The following is an 18,703-nucleotide window of genomic DNA, read 5'->3' on the forward strand; positions in this document are numbered from 1 at the left end:
GAAATGTTTTCTGATGAGAGAAATACTGTTGAGGCAGAAATAGTGACATGATGAGTATTATGAAGAATCTGAATAGGGCAAGTCCCCACTCTGACACATAGATGGCACTACTAGAATTATATCCATATGTTTTTTAGTTAGCCCTAACTCTTAAAAGATGCGTGTATACATTTGACAGCTGTCGGATCATTAGTTTGTTAATTTAATATATATAGCATTTTGAATGAAGCAACTTTTGTTATTGTATATAATGAAATAGCAGACACTCTAAAGATATCAACTGAACGTGTACATCATATCATTCACGAATATTTGGGTATGAGAAAGCTCTGTGCAAAGTGGCTGCTGCAGAACGCGAAAGTGCGAGCTCACTTTCGACCAAAAACGACGAGTTGATGATTCGGAGCAGTGTTTGAACATGATCAAACGTAATAAACCAGAATTTTTGCGTCGATATGTGACAATGGATGAAACACGGCTCCATCATTTCACTCCGAAGTCCTATCGACAGTCATACGAGTGGACTGCACACAATAAACCCGCCCCAAAGCGTGGGAAAACGCAACAGTCGGTGGGCAAGGTTATGGCGTCTGTATTTTGGGATGCGCATAGAATAATTTTCATTGACTACGTTGAAAAACGGCCACATTTGAAGAAATAGATAGTGCTGCTTCACCAAGACAATGCACCGTGTCACAAGTCAGTGAAAACGATGGCAAAAATCCATGAATTGAGCTTCGATCACCGTATTCTCCAGATCTGGACCCCAGCGATTATTTCTTGTTCTCAGATCTCAAAAGAATACTCGCTGGGAAGAAATTTTCGCCGAATAAAGAGGTCATCGCCGAAACTGAGACCTATTTTGAAGCAAAGGACAAATCGTACTACAAAAAAGGCATCGAAAAGTTGGAGGGTCGCTGTAATCAGTATATCACCCTTGAAGGGAATTATGTTGAATAAAAAAAACTAATTTTGTGTTTTACTATTAATTTAAAAGTAATACAGCTTAAAGATAATTAACACTTATGCTAGAAAATATAAAAATAAGTCATCATTGTATTATCGTACTTCATAAAGATATTAGGAAGTGGGGTGTTGGTACAATTTAACGCAAAAATGGGCCACAAACTTGCCGAGTAATATATTATTTTGACTATTCTAAAGGTAGCAGCTCCGAAATGGATTCTGAGATAAGAAATAGACCGATGTTATAGCTCGTATAACGGTAAACGGTGGCCCGCAAATGAGCAACAAACGAAACCTGGAAACTTTTAACCCCAAGACGCGGCGGTTTCGATCTATAAAAAAATATACACGCCCGGCATCAAGACCGTTCCATTTAGCGCCGCTAAAATCCCACACAAAGTCCCAATAAAATAAACGCGCCATCCCACGGGACGAATTAAGACCGAGCAACAAATAACAAATTAATTTTAACTCTGACATAAACGAATAACGTAGACAAGTCAGTCGGAGAGATCTCTGCCGAACCACAAAAAAAACGCGCCCAATCCACCGTAAAGTTTTAATTTTTTTCCCAGCCCCGCACCTTTCCTCCTCCCGTCGGACCGATCAGTTTTACAGGTACGTCGTAAAGCAGCAGCGGTGGCAGCTAGGACGGAGAAATGAATCGAAAAAAAACTCATAACGGCTACGGCCGCCTGGGATTACCGCCCGACAAGTCAATTATCGTGAATTGACCGACCCCACCTTTTATTCGACCTATTTTTGAAGGAGACGCGGAGTCCTTGATTGGGAGACGAGTCTGGAGAACGAGCAGTGGCTTATTTCCAATCACAACAGGAGATTTTAACATCCTGAAGCATTTGAAGCATTAAAACCAGAATTTGGTGTAATTTACTGAATGTTGAGTGGCTTAATGACAAGTTTTGTTGAATTACTTGAGTTCGATTCTCAATATTCCATTATTTTTCCAATTTGGTCTGGCGACATCCAAGGCTGAGGTCTATAGAAAACTTGTGGATGCTTATGCTGATGTTACCCCAGCATATCAACTGTTTACTTTGGTTTTAATGGCGCAAAAGCACAAACAGTGCATCGAAAAGTTAAAAAAGCTCAAACAGTGCATCGAAAAGTTAAAAAAGCTCAAAGACAATGAATTGCAAGCATCATTGGACAAAAAAACCACTTCAAAGGCGTAAAGAACTTGCAACTCGATGAAATAGTTTGGAAGAATATTCAAATTTTAATATAAAAAGTTGCTGCTGTATAAGCAGATACTAAAATCTATAAGGTCTTGTTGAATTCAGTTATACAGATGTTCTGTGAGAAAAAACATCAACGCAACACAATTATTTCAGAATAAAGTGTATTCAGAAATAAAGTATTGTGGATGTAGCGATGGGACTTCCTGGATAAGTAGTTTTAGGTCAGTGTACAAAACTACTACAATATATATTAACTGAAAACATTACTGCATATTTCATCACCAGATAAAAGCGAAAAGTTTTTCAAAAGAAATTGTAGATGATGTTGCTATATTGCTACAAAAATCATAAAAAATGTGAAAACGCTTTCTGATTATCTTTAATTTGTACTAATTTCTGTAAATAAATGCCCGTTGAAGCAAAAATATGATAAGAAACCCTGGTTTTGACAAAATCGTCTCGATTTGTTAATGGATAAATGTAATTTTCACTGAATGCGAAACGAGGAGCGAATGTGTCGCCCTCACCAACTCGTTGTGTCATAGCCAAACTAAATTACCACGCGGAAACTTCTTCGTGTATGCAACTGGAGGAGAACCTACTGTAAATTATTGTCAAGCCTGTCTCAAGATGACAGCAATACGGGGTAATTACTGTTACTGCAGTTGCGACGTGATCTCTCGCCAGTAAGATATATAGACCTGCGTGGATGGTTCTCCACTTTCTCACTGACAAGCCTTCTCAAAATTAGAACGTATATTCTATTACGCTATACTACTTTTTGGGTGTTCAGTATAAGAAATCATTTTGAATCGTTTTAATTTTATATTAACCCTGCAAAATTATGAAAATGTTTACATTTCAAGTTAATTCATCGATATATCTTAGAATCATCTTAGAAGACACCATAGAAAGAATAAAGAGATGGTTACTGTTTTATATCAATCAAATAAAAGGCTTAGAATTTCCTATTTCCGTTGAAATTGAGGAATAAAAAGTATATTGAATCAATCTTCTATTATTTTTTAATATTGCTTCAAAAGTTCAAATCCATTAAATACTTTTCTAGTTTTATAGACACAAAATGAATATCAACCATCGCAACTCCCCCAAGCAGAGCATGTTAAATATCTTGGTATGCATTTAGATCGACGCCTAACCTGGAAGAAGCACATACTCTCTAAATGGAAACAACTGGGACTAAAATTATATCAAATGTATTGGCTCATTGGGCGCAAATCCAAGTTATCATTAGATAACAAGGTATCGCTGTATGAGTCTATACTCAAGCCCATTTGGACATATGGAATTCAACTATGGGGTACCGCTAGCAAATCTAATATATCCATCATTCAACGGTTCCAAAATAAGGTGTTGCGTGCCATTGTTGATGCTCCGTACTATATTTCAAATAAAGTGATACAACGCGATATTCCTCTAGAACCTATAACGAGTGTAATCCAACGTGTTTGTGTGAAGTACTTCGAAAGAGTGTCAGTGCATCCCAATGTACTCGCTAACCAGCTAAATATGCGACGTGATAGTGAAGTGCGTAGACTAAAACGTTTAACACCACCTGATCTGATTACTGTACATATATAGAGTTTAGAATAAACATTAGAATAAGACTAATTAATTAAGATAATATTTTATACAGAAGATTGCTTAATGAAGTGATTTTCTACATGCCATGTATATATAATATAGACAGAAGAAATACTTATTGCCAGTAGGGCAGATTGTGGACTCACGAAGAGTAATAAAAAAAATAGACACAAATAAACAGAATCGGAATTTTTATATATAAAAAAATTGATTCTCTAAAAACAACGTATTACAAGATATTTTAGATTACAAATACAAATTCTAAGACTAATGTGGTGTTATTTTCTACCATTAATTAACGTTTTTTAATTTTCTGAAGCCTCTTGCATGAAGATGTTATCAGAGCAGACTTTCCAGGTTCTCGTTGTAGCTTTAAAAAACCTAATAATAACTTTTCTAGTGTTCGTAATAACAACCGTTCTAATAACCTTATATTTATCGCCGCGCAACCTTGGACAGCCGACTATTATATCCCATTCTTCGCAACACACGTAGCAAAAACCCGACTTGCGGTCGAGAGAATTTCGCTTTTTATATCACTCGCGTAATATTGGAAACGATATTTCCACGAATCGGTTCTTTGTTGTTGTTTGAATATTATTTGAAACTATAGGACGAGGCGATTGATTGTTACCATGTTCGATATTAATAAAAGTCGAGCTTCATTGATTTTTATTATGGAATAAGCGATTCATTGAATGCTACGTAAAATTATTTGGGGTTAGAATTAGTTTGGCTATTATTTCATGAAACTATTAATACAGATCACTACTAACTACCAGGGCTGGGCAGTATTTGAATTTGTTATAATTAAAATACGTAATTGAAATACAGATACATTTAGTAGATACATTTCAAATACTTATGATTTCAACTTATATTTCAACAATACGAGTATATTAAAAACCACAAACATCAAAAATGGAGTTAGAATTAGTCAGCTTCCTGTGACCGATAAAAGCAAAATCGTTATCATCCTTGAATGCTACCCAAATATAAAATCTGTATTTATGCAATATAATTTTGTGCTCATGAGGAAAAATGGAGTTTTTTGGAGTCTTCCTGCAAGAAGACTGTTTTCATGCCCCAAGGGTTTTCGATTAAGAGGCTGGCTTAAGCACTGTATTTGATATACATGTTTGTTTTTGTATTATATTGTCCTTTTCTCGTCTTCTTGTCTCTTCTTGTTTTTGTTTCGAATGAAAATATATTACTTTTCATATTCTCAACATTATAATCTAAGCGAATGTTCGCAATTCGTAATTCTCTTTCAGGCAATCACGACTACCTAGGATCGACTTTTTCATATCAATGAATTGTTAACAACACACAAGACGTGATATAAGGGGGGCCGAACTAACAGTTTCAATGTCACCCCAAAGTATTCGTCGTGTAAACTTCCATCACGGCGTGACGTCTCCTTATTTTGAACGTAATTAACGGCACCCTATTTTAATGTAATTATTTGTAAGGATACAGTTCACGCATATTCCCCGCCATCGTACACACACACATGCGAACGAAGCACGTTTCCCTTTTCTCGCTGCTGCCGAGCCCGTGGCTTTGATCTCCGGCAAACTTTGTATTTCGGCATACGTGCACAACAAATGAACGCGGGCCTCGATTTTCATCCATGGCCAATCCGTTTTCGCGTTAGACGTTTGGCGGTGGGTCGCGAGAGGGAGATTATGGTTTATAGGTGATGGATTGTTTACTTACCGGTCGATGATGAAGCTGAGGTGCATCGTCGGTGAGCTAGTGGATGACACTGCGTGGCATTTGGTCATTATTCTGCAAAAAAAAAATAACACAATTAAAAGAATTCAGGCTAGAGGATATACTGATACAAAATGCGTTGAAACTACATTATTTTATGAATTATTATAAAGCAAGAAATTTATTTTTGAGATACAATTAAATTCTAATATCTTTTGAACTGTACTAATCTCAACTAAACCAATATCACAACGTTATTAAGCGTCAAATTTTATATAATTACTGATATTTTTAGTAATGTATCTCTGTTTAAACTGCAGTTATCATGAAAAGTCCAAAAATGCGCAACAATCGCGATTTTTCCTGAATATATATGGAAAAAGTATAAGAGAATTGTAGGCCACCAAATCAGGTGAAACTACGATATTCGGTTAATCTAAAGACGTAAAAAAAATGAATAACCTATTATTTTTGACAAGCAAAAGTCTGGAAATGCCAAAAATGCGTAATTTTTCCGGAGTATATATTTCGGAAAAGTGTAAAAATGCTTTAGATTACCAAATTAACTGAAATTACGACATATTATTAGTTTAAAGACGGAAAAGACGAACAACTTTTTACTTTTAATCTATAATTGAACCCTTTTCAGATATTGATAACAATAAAGTTTAAACAATATTCAGTTAAAAACCATAGTGTAGCTATATCTTCTAAGCTATGTATATGTCGACAAAATCAGTATCCCTAATTTATTAAGCATCAAATTTTATAGAAATACTGATGTTTTGAGTACTGTATCTTTGTTTAAACCAGAGTTAAACCAAAGCCCCAACATTTATAAAATCTCGATTTTTCCTGCATAAAAACAATCATTATTCAAATGGTATTACTCAAATATCGATAAAAGAACAATAGCACCCTTGTATTAAGCAAAATATTTTACATAAACACTGCAACTTTCAGTAATAACTCTGTTTGAATGACAGTTATAAGAAAATGCCATCTAGAAAATAACTAAAACTATGTGGAAAGCGAATTCTAATTATAAAAAAATGTTTTTGGAGAGTAGTTCGCACTGAATTCTGAATAAGCGCTGTCATTTTCATCATTGTATTTTTGTTTAAACCGACATCACAGACGATAACGTCGAAAAATCGCGCGGAATACATATTTTATCGATGTTAGAACGAAAGAAACGTCATTTAAAGTTGTCGAGATACCGTCCGGGACGACGTAATATTCAGAGAAGGAATTCAATTACCGGAGACCGAAAAGTTGAAATTAAAAACCGAACAAACAGCAAACGAACCGGCCCTCTAATAATTCCGCGTTCCGTTCCACATAAATCGCTCTCGACTCCAGCTGAAAATTGGACAGGTCCTAATACTTTTTGCGCCCGCTTTACCGTGGAGATTTGTACAAGAAGTTCGGTAAAGTTTGGCGGGCCTCGCGGTCACAAATTGCATCTGAATGCAAACCGTGGAACACAACCCGGTTCCGGTTGCCCCGCCATTGCCCCGCGGAAATATCTCGATCTTGTTTAAACTTTAGTGGATTGACTGGCTGGCCGGGCCACTTTGACCCCTCGTCGACGGAACTTTCTTGTTTGTATTTTATGGAACTTTTTCTCGATATTATTTTCACTTGATCGAGCAGGGGTTTTATAAACTCAACAGATTTTGCAGAAAAAACAGGTCAATTGAAAAGTCATAGTAAAACACATTTTTTTGGCCAAATTAGTTTTTTTTATTCAACATAATTCTGATTATAGCGACCCTCCAACTTTTCGATACCATTTTTGTAGTACGATTTGTCCTTTGCTTCGAAATAGGCATCAGTTTCGTCGATCACCTCTTCATTCGACGAAAATTGCTTCCCAGCAAGCATTCCTTTGAGATCTGAGAAGAGGAAATAGTCGTTGGGGACCAGATCTGGAGAATACAGTGGATTTTTGACACGGTGTATTGTCTTGGTGAAGCAGTACTTTCTTCAAATGCGGCCGTTTTTTGTCCTTCAAACGGTTCTATAAAGTTATGTAATAGTCGCCGTTGATGGTCCTTCCTTTTTCAAGGTAGTCAATGAAAATTATTCCATGCGCATCCCAAAATACAGACGCCATAACCTAGCCAGCCGGATTGTTGCGTTTTGGTATTTGATATTGGTTAAAATAAAGCCAAAAATTGTAAAAATTATTCAGAATCGATCCAAACCAATGTTAGGCATATCATTTTACATGGATACTGCTATTTTCTGCAATGTATGTCAATTTAAACCAGAGTTATAGAAGGAATTTTAATCATAGTCAGAAATCGAGTATATCAGTAAAAGGTCTCAAACATTTAAAATCACCAAAGGGGCTAAAATTCTGTTATTTTATAAATGAATCGGAAATTAATTATAAGCTCATTAACTCATTTTTAATGAGTCTAAATGATATTTATGGTTATTTTCGTAAACAAATCTAAATTCAGCAGCTCTTCGTTGGTTATGTAGCGATAAGCATTGGTAATTAATCATAGAACATTGTTTTGGGTCCGTTGAATTACTAGTTGGTTTGATGGTTTAGTGCAACCCCATATTTGCACACTATAGGTCCATGTCTTTTGTCTAACATGATGTTTCCAATTTAACCTACCATCGAGATGTATGCCGAGGTATTTAGCTGATTCTGTTTGAGGAACCGGGCATCCGTCAAGTGATATAATTAGGTTTTTGTCATTTTGGTAGATTTGGAGTTATTAAGCTGTATTTTCCAGTCTTTAGCCGATTTGTAAATCTTGTTGACTGCCATTTGTACTTTTTCTACAGCCTTAGACAAATACTCTTTCTGTTGTTGTTGGGATGTCAGTAGTGTGTGTTTTTAGTTCTCGTGCAAATTCCTTCCACAAATAGTAGTGAGTGTTCGGACAAACAATCGCATCGACAGTCACACATTCCGACCGATCGACCAGACGAACGTTCCTACAAACTAAATAATAATATTTTATCAGTTGCTTTACACTAACAATTAACATTTACAATTTATTAGTTTAGGAGTTTATCTGATTAAAACAGTACACACTCACGATCGGTATATGATAAACGCCACCCCAAGCGGCGCGTATTTCACGGAATTAATAAGACAAACGATGAAAAGTGCCGAAATAAATGCCAGCGAACGAATCCGTAATCTTCGCTATTGTTTGTCGCCCATTCTCGGAATTCCCGGACGATTCCCGAGAATAATGCCGGGACCTAATGACTAATTTAAACATTAATTTTCCGCACTTCTCCGGCGATTGCCGCAACGAAGAACGATCCGTCGTCTCCTCGAGCGAAGCCCGCGCGCGGCAGTTACGCATCGGGGGGGACAGGAACACTCTCGCGGGCGCCCATTTCGTAGATTAAACTTTTCTTCTATTTGGCTCGGCGGGACAAAAGCCGGCCGGGCGAAAGAATAAACCTGTCAGGACGGGCGAAGACGTCGGAGGATGGTTCGCCACGGCTACGGGCGGGCCACGCTGCAGACGCGCCAGTACTTTGTTCGTGGCGCTTTGAACGCGACCAGGCCCGCGAGCCATCTTAATCCATCATTCATGCCGAGAGAAATCCGGATAATAAGCTGACTGGTGCACTTTTTCTAAATAGACTTCCACGTCTCCTAGAAGAAGATTCGATATTCTATCTGAATGTGATTAAACTGATGCGATGGCCAACTTAAATAATTCAAAGTGTCTCGCAGAATGTTTTTAACATTTTCAACTCTAATATGAAAATATATTGTATTAGTAGCCAAATATTTAAAACGTTAACACGGTATAATAACTGCGATAAATGTTATAAAATTCAATTTAACATCCTTTAACGATAATTGCTGATTTTTTATTATTAATTTTCATTGGCTTGAATTTTTTGCGTTGATTTTTCAATCCTTATTGCTTCTTTAGTACCAAAATACGATAAGTACTGAACATTATCGTATTTTCAAATGAGTTAAAACTTAAATATTTGACCGAATTTGACCGCGATAAATCTTGAATATTAAATATAATTATAATAATAGGATAATTTTGATCACATTTTGTCCTATCTATAATAAATATCGTGTAATCAACATGTTTACGATAACTGATGAATATCTCTCATCTTCGAAATAATTTTGCTTAAAGTTTGTTGAATCTACGATATATATTGAGTACTTAATATCAACTTGTACTAAATGTACATACGATAAATCTTGAATATTTAACGTTCTTAAGATAATTGTGGAACTTCTATTGTGCTTGTGAATCATTTCTATACTATTTATTACACCTACTCAGCCGAGAATGATATTTTTATAAAAAGTATAACTGATATTTAATATTCTTGAACGTATTTCCAGCCTGTCTTGTTTTTGTGTAGTTGTCGAATCGGCAAGCCGTAACACCTTCTCATTTTATTCGATAAAAACATTGTATTCACCGAGTGTGTATATAAAAGGAACATTTTAAAAAATATCCTATTACCCGACACCCCCGCCAGAAATCCATTTCTGCTCCCTCGGAGTCGTTTCATAATCGGGAAAAGATCGAAACGCCAACGGGAATAAAGTGAGACGTATCGAGGTGATCGTTCCGATTTCCCCCCCTTAGTTTTTTCGCCGAAACCTCTCCGTCGTCTAGATAAAGAGGAAATCGAGTAATTCCCCGTAATTTACCTTTTAAGTGCATACATCAAGGGGACCGTAGTCTGAGCCCGTACGACAAGTGCCCCTCCGGGGGGGTGAATCACCGTTGAAGTCGTTGACGTAACCTTATTAAGGCCTGTTTCTTTGCTCGTCACGGATCTGTTTTGAGCGACAAGAGATTATTATTTTCCGGGTTTTTTTCTTTAGAACAGAGACAGATATATCTCTTCAGTGGCGGCTCATGAACTTTAAGGTGTTCTGCAATTTTTGCAAATAAAACTTACATATTTTTTTATAAATCAAGTTTGCGAATTTGATAATCACTTTGTCATTAAACTTGTATATTTCGGAGATAAACTGTTCTTCAATAGATAGCATGGAAAGAGTTGTTAAGCGATCTTCGGCCATCGGATTTCTGAGAAATATTTTGATGCGCTTTAGTGTTGAGAAACATCTTTCGGCCTCTGATGTTGCCATGAGTGTCTTCTAAATTGTTAGCTATTAAAAATTTTAGAAGTGGTAGTGAACCATTTAATGTTCTGCAATAATTTCTTGAATAAATAACTGATAGTTCAGTTCTTTATCAAGTGTGGGATAAAAGGAACATACGGAAGTGACTTTATCATCAGGAAATTCACTGACAGACATTTTATTGTAAATCAAGGCGATGAACATACCGAATTAAATTCCATATATTCAGGAGTTCCGCAAGGTAGTGTACTGGGTCCAGTACTGTATCTTCTGTATACGGCTGATCTGCCCACCACAAAAATAACTACTGTGGCAACATATGCAGACGATACAGCAATCTTAGCATCCCATGAAGATCCAGTCACAGCATCAATAAACCTACAAACCCACCTGGAGCAAATACAATTATGGTTGAAGACATGGCGCATTAAAGCCAATGAATCAAAATCCACGCATATAACGTTTACCCTGCGTAGAAGAACATGTCCACCAGTAAATATCAATCATCGTCAACTCCCCCAAGCAGAGCATGTTAAATATCTTGGTATGCATTTAGATCGACGCCTAACCTGGAAGAAGCACATACTCTCTAAACGGAAACAACTAGGACTAAAATTATATCTAATGTATTGGCTCATTGGGCGCAAATCCAAGTTATCATTAGATAACAAGGTATCGCTGTATGAGTCTATACTCAAGCCCATTTGGACATATGGAATTCAACTATGGGGTACCGCTAGCAAATCTAATATATCCATCATTCAACGGTTCCAAAATAAGGTGTTGCGTGCCATTGTTGATGCTCCGTACTATATTTCAAATAAAGTGATACAACGCGATATTCCTCTAGAACCTATAACGAGTGTAATCCAAAGTGTTTGTGTGAAGTACTTCGAAAGAGTGTCAGTGCATCCCAATGTACTCGCTAACCAGCTAAATATGCGACGTGATAGTGAAGTGCGTAGACTAAAACGTTTAACACCACCTGATCTGATTACTGTACATATATAGAGTTTAGAATAAACATTAGAATAAGACTAATTAATTAAGATAATATTTTATACAGAAGATTGCTTAATGAAGTGATTTTCTACATGCCATGTATATATAATATAAACAGAAGAAATACTTATTGCCAATAGGGCAGATTGGGACTCACGAAGAGTAATAAAAAATAATCAGGAAATGTACCGCAATACTCTCCAAAGTTTTCAGAAAAGAACAGTGATGCAACTATTAGATGCTCTTAAAAATGAAATCGATCTCTTGCACAATCTATTATAACAACACCTCTAATGATGTTATCAATATTATTTCGAACTTGAATAATACTGCCTTCAAAATTTTCGATAGCGTCTCTTATTCCTGCATGTTCGAGTTTTCTTTGCTCGAGTTGGTTAAAAAGGATATCTACGCGGAGCATCACATGATGGAAGAAAGTTAGTCAAAAATTGAAGATCGGATTATTCAATGTGTTGCTGGAGAGCTGATCTGACTCAATAAGATGGCTTTTGGTTTCGTACGCAACATCCTTCTGTTCACGATTTTGTACAACACTTCTACTCGTTGGGGTGAATTCTAACAAAAGCCAGTAATGTATTATATATTGCCAAAATATACACGTATTTATGCTTATTTATGGAAACAGTTTAGACATAATCAAACTTAATTGCTGGGAATAAAAGTATTCATTGTGAGCAAAGGAATACTTTTTAAAATTAATGATGAACGCCTGTATGTTGGGCGCCCATCACCGCTACTCTATCATAGCCTTGTGCGATTAGTTTGATGTGATTAAGTGTAGCGAAATCTCCACTAAAATATGGATTTTCTTTTAGACCGTTTGGACGGACACGGGGGTAGTGAAGTGTCGCGCGGGTGTTCGAAGGATCTCGCAGAGCACGATAGTGTGGCCCAGATAAATAATAGCAATAGCCTACTGACGGTAGGTTATTCCACTGGTCCACGTTACTTCCATTGCAGTTTTTTTTATCATTTACTAGCGACCCGCCTCGGCTTCGCACGGGTGCAATGCTGATACTAAATTAAATACACTACAGAAAAAATATGAACGTTGTATATAAAAACATAGCGGCCCGCTCCGACTTTGCACGGGCATAAAATATATATGCCTATGTCACTCAATGAAAACATGATTAAAATCGATCCAGTATTTTTGGTTCATTCATTACTGCCCTTGGCCTGCACGCATTAAATTTGGAGTAAAACAATTCCTCTTCCCCTATACTTACTATGAAGATTTCCTGCTATCTTTGGAATATCTAAATTCATACAATTTTTATTACATTACACATTTTTAAACGCAAATTTTAAATTTGTAATATCTCCGAAAATATTTGTTTAATTTACATGCTGTAAGGAACCATATTGATCTATATTAATTGCACACTGTATTTAAGGTACTTAATTCGATAAGGATTAATGCCGTATTGCTTAAAATAGCTTCGTAAATAAGCCATTTTCTCACGTAAAAAGTAAACAATAAAAATGGTTAATGTGGGTTATCCCTAAAAGATAAACATATACCATCGCGGACTTTTTTGTAGACCTTTTTATGGTGTACAATACTGTGGTACATTAATTTGATCTAACTCGTAGGGTTAGGCAGCGTTTTTGCTAATTGCTAAATAAGCCTAAAAAAATAGGTTAATTTACGACATCACGTTAGAAACCTCTAAAATTAGCAATGTTGCCTTAGTATATTATGCATGTATTATACATATGAACCTTCCTCTTGAATCACTCTATCTATTGAAAAAAACCGCATCAAAATCCGTTGCGTAGTTTTAAAGATTTAAGCGCACATAGGGATATAGGGACAGAAAAGGCGACTTTGTTTTATACTATGTAGTGATTACAATAAGTACTCGCGAATGCTAAGTGGGATTTGTCTTCTGGTAAGTAATAGAAAATATTTTAGTATTTTAGTGAGATTATATAATTATTTTTTGGTAGTGTCTTTAGTTTTTTTTTTTGGGGGAGTTCTGTAACACTGCAGCGATTATGCATGCACTAGCCGCCACTGTATCTCTGGTTTTTATAGTTTACTCGCTCCGACTGTACAATACGTTTCCACGGGGACCGAACGGGCTGAAAGAGGGAAACGGCAATACCGGAGCAATTAGTACCGATCGGACACTTATCTCCGTTCGCCCCTTTTTTTTTAATATCTTCTCTCCTCTTCAGTACGGACGTCGAGGGTACATCGGAAAAGTTTTAATGCGGTTATCTGGCGGATATCGATCGGTTTATTCGGAAACGCTCAACCAGACGGAATAGTTGGCGGTGATTGGTGACGTGGTATGAGTTTAACTACGAACTTTACCTATTGAGGTTTCCGCCAGGGCGTATTCACGTGCCGGAGTGCTTATAAACCGGTTCCTTCTCGAAGTTTTCCCGTGCCAGAGGACGAGATACGCGGTCGGACTCGGGAAAAAGTGGGCTATACTAGAATCATTCGAGTAAATTTAGATGTACAACGCTATTTTTATGTTAATTGGTTTCGGTATAAACTTTTGCCGGTATTCACGATAATGAGTAAATTTCCAATTTATTGAAGACATACGTTATGTTTTCCTTTCGTCACTACAATATTTACGATAGTTATTGCATTTTTATCGAACCTACAATAAATAAAAGAAACAAAGAATGTTTCTTAAACAGCTAGTGATATACTCAATATTATGTAATTTTCATTAATTAAATGGAACTCTATTTTTATATTAACTGGTTTTTGAAATTTTTAAATCATTGAAAACATGCGTTAGTTTTTCCTGTATCAGTACAATATTTGCGATTACTCTTAAATACTTATTGTCTTAACGATGATTTATTTTATGTTAGTATTTATGTTATTTAGTTTATGTTATAGAAAATGCAATTTCCTTTCATGTATTAACACTTTGCCCGTAACTATCAAGAAATATCTAAGGTTGTAACAGAAAAAGTGCATTACGTTTAGAACGCTCGTCTACTGGGAACAACAACAACAAAAAAAACAAACGCAATATTGTGTTGGAGCCGTCGCGAAAAACGACGAAATCGGCAAAAGGAAAAAATAAACGCAAAACGCCCTCGACTCGGTCGGGCAGACCTTTTATCGGCAACTATTATATCAGAAAGTGTGTATTAAAAGAGAAGTCGTAGTAGGCGAGTCGCGGCCGTTCTTGTTCTTTATCGATTTCGGCACCTCGTTACGTCCCGAAAAAGGGGGGAAAATAACCGCGGGATAAACAAGCGCATGAGAAAAACAAATTAAATTCGCATTCATGTCCGTGCTGTGTTTTCTCGCCGTTTTCACACTTCGGCGTAAAAAGGGGGAACGAGTGAGGGCTGAGTGAATAGTGGATATTCACCGTTTTGTTTGGTCGGCGCTTTTAATCGTTAATTTCACGCGGATGAATGTTGTTTTGTGGTGTAATTGCCATTAATGAAGATTAAAATAAACCAAACAGGAGGGGTGACGAATATGCGTTAACTGTTGTATACATTGCAGATACGATAACTACTGAATTGTTACTGTAGTTACGATAACTATCAGAAAAACATTTCTATTTTTTGAATTTTTGCAATTGCCACTGAATATTTATCACATTTATGGCTTTTGGGATTTATGAAACCTTCTTGAAGTCTTCATTAGGCATGTAATATATTATATCTGCAATAATTATTGAATGTTGTATTATAAGCAAAAGAGTGATTAGTGAGCAGTAGTGACAATCCTTGTATTCTTATTATATTTACGTTAATTACCTTAAAAGCATTTCTAATGTATCTACAATAGTAACTAAATGTTTAATATACGTAGATCAATAATAAGTGTGGTAACAGAAACGATAATTTGTGAATATGCTATAAATACTGAATAAACCCCATATTTATATTTTTGTATTGCTATGTTATTTCCGCTGCGAGATTGTTGTTGAAGCCCTTATCGTAAAATATTATTACATAAATATTAAATGCATTTATAATTAGAAAAACTGTAGTCACGGTTACGATACATGTTTGAATATTTATCGTGTTTGCGATAAATATTGAATAGTCTCTGGGATTTGTAAAACTTTATTGAAGTCTTTATTATGCACCTAATAATTATTAAATATTTAGAGCGTTTACGATAAATATTGAATTTGTTATATCAGCATTAATTATTCAAAGTATTATATTAATAGAAAATAGTAACCACAATTATGATAATTTTCGATAGATATTGAAGAGATTTATTTACGAAATTATTGAAAGACCATTTATTACAAAAAACGTAGTAAAACTTATTATTGCGATAACTACTGAAATTTTAATTTATTTACGTTTTATTCTGTGAAAGCAACATAGTAGACGTATATTTTGATGAAAATTATCTATACTAGTATTGTTAAAGTTAAGTGAACATCTCTCCCCGAGATAATTGCATCGAACTTCCGCACATAACATGTATTCATCACCTACCAGACCAATAACGACCAAGGCGCAGACCAATATCCAGAACTCTTAGGAAATATTTTTGATAATAAAAGAGGAAACGTGCACTCGAGACTGAGAAAGTGCTCGGGGGTCCCCGGGGTCGTGGTGGCGCAGAAAGGGAACTAATGTTGGCACAGTCCGACGACGCGGGCAAAATGGAAAAACCGGCGTTCGTGCGGAGAGGAGCGAGGGGGCTTAGGGGACGGGGAGGGGCCGTTATTAGAGGTCGTTTGATTCCGTAGTGGTCTTATATGGCTTTTCGGTATTGGGCCGATGGCGTTTCACGATATTCACTCGTTATTTTCATATGTGGCGGGACAGTGGTGGTGTAAATTAAATTACAAACGACCGTCAAAAAGATTATCTCAAATATAGGTCTATAACAAGTCAATTGAAAAGTCCCCGGCCTACCACAGTAAAACACATTTTTTAGCAAAATTAGTTTTTTTTATTCAACATAATTCCCTTCAGGGGTAATACACTGATTATAGCGACCTTTCAACTTTTCAGTACCATTTTTGCAGTACGATTTGTTCTTTACTTCAAAATAGGCTTCAGTCTCGGCGATCATCTCTTCATTCGACGAAAATTTCTTCCCAACAAGCATTCTTTTGAGATCTGAGAACAGGAAATAGTCGTTGGGGGCCAAATCTGGAGAATATCGTGAATGAGGAAGCAATTCTAAGCCCAATTCATGTATTTTGCCATCGTTTTCACTGACTTGTAACACGGTGCATTGTCTTGATGAAGCAGCACTTTCTTTTTCGTCGAATGCGGCCGTTTTTCGGCGATTTCGTCTTTCAAACGGTCCAATAACGCTATGTAATAGTCGCTATTGATGGTTCTTCCTTTTTCAAGGTAGTCAATGAAAATTATACCATGGGCATCCCAAAATACAAACGCCATAACCTTACCAGCCGACTGTTGCGTTTTCCCACGCTTTCAAACGGGTTCACCGTGTGCAGTTCACTCGGATGACTGTGGATTGAACTTTGGAGTGAAATAATGGAGCCATATTTCATCCATTGTCACATATCGACGCAAAAACTCGGGTTTATTACGCTTGATCATCTTCAAACACTGCTCTGAATCATCAACTCGTCGTTGTTTTTGGTCAAAAATGAGCTCGCGCGGCACCCACTTTGCACAGAGCTTTTTCAACTTTTTTTCAAATATTAGTGAATGATTTGATGTATAAGTTCAGTTGATGTCTTTAGTGTCTGCTCTTTTATTCAATTTCAATTTACGGTCATTTAAAAATCCTTTTGTGGATTTTTTAAACGTTTTCGTCGGTAACAACTTCTTTTGGACATCCACTGCGTTCACTGTCTTCGGGGCTCATTTCACCACGTCGAAACTTAGCATACCAATCCTTGGGTTGATTTTTCTGGGGCAGTGTCCGGAAACTCGGCATCAAGCCAAGTTTTTGCTTCAACTGCATTTTTTCCCTTCAAAAAGCAATATTTTATCAACACGCGAAATTCCTTTTTATCCATTTTTTTCACAATAACAAAAGTTGCTTCACTCAAAATGCTATAATTCATAAACTAATGATCCGACAGCTGTCAAATTTATACCTTTTCATCCTTTGAGGGTTAGGGCTAACTAAAAAACATATGGAATTGGTTCTAGTAGCGCCATCTATGTGTCAGGCCGGGTACATTTCAATTAACCTGTTAGATAGATTTCGATAGATTATACTTTATTCGTCTTTAGATCACTGTTAATTGATTTACCCTCGTTTAACTTTTCATAGCTCGGATTTCGAAGAAATAATGTGATTTTTCCCCGAATTAATCGATACCTTATTTTATTTTATCTCTAAACTACACATGTTTACCATTGGCAGCGAAAAACGCTCGTTAAAACTGCACTGAGAATAATAAATCCCGCGCCAGACTGTTTGTCTAGAAGCTGTTTGACTGTTTAACACCCGACAAGCTAAAAATAATTGACGATCGGTTATAGACAGCGTCCAGACGCAGCCGGAGGGTTGTTAAACGATTCGGAGAAACAAATGTACGTCGACAGCACCAGAACGTTCGACTCATGGTTGTGTTTTATTGTCTCGATATTTGCTTGATGTCTTTAGTGCTTCGTTCATTTGTTTTATGGAATCACGAATGAACTCTAATGAACTGGCGGCTAATAATAGAAACAATATTGACTGAGAAACAGTTGTGCAAGAACAAGAGTGAACTCAATGGGAAAGGAACTTTTTTTTATACATTCAAAGCAAGAAGGCTTGAAATGTGTATAAATATTTTAACAACATGGGATTTGTGAAGCTAATATTGGTTTTGAAATGTATCGTAATGGAAAATCATATATTTAGGGACTGCAGAAGAGTAGGGGCTAAATAGTAGTACAGAGATATAGTAAACTGTCTGTAATTACGTTGTGAGAAAGAGCAAATGATCATTTATCGCAGATGAGATAATTATTAAATATTTGACATTTTTACGATAAATAATGAATTATTGTATCTGCTATAATTATAGAATACATGGTGCATTTATATTGATGTTAAAAAAATGTTTTTTTTTTAAATACGATAATTTTTGAATTATTATTGAATATACGATGCCAATATTTGCAACAAAATTCT

The 18,703-nt window shown here is 36.2% G+C and overlaps 1 protein-coding gene across 2 annotated transcripts in view; it reads right to left on the bottom strand.

The window, feature by feature from the left end:
- Window positions 1-18,703, bottom strand: part of kek5 (leucine-rich repeat, immunoglobulin-like domain-containing kekkon 5 protein) — a 78,601-nt gene that overhangs the window by 39,963 nt on the left and 19,935 nt on the right. For both annotated transcript variants that reach the window (XM_076417691.1, XM_076417693.1), the window contains exon 3: window positions 5,493-5,564. The gene's annotated coding sequence lies outside the window, so the exon portion shown is untranslated. The remainder of the gene's footprint in view (window positions 1-5,492; window positions 5,565-18,703) is intronic.

Source organism: Rhynchophorus ferrugineus, unplaced genomic scaffold (assembly GCF_030347505.1).
Source record: "Rhynchophorus ferrugineus isolate W39M unplaced genomic scaffold, kcgeb_rfMv2 rfM11, whole genome shotgun sequence".
Classification (NCBI taxonomy): Eukaryota; Metazoa; Arthropoda; class Insecta; order Coleoptera; family Curculionidae; genus Rhynchophorus; species Rhynchophorus ferrugineus.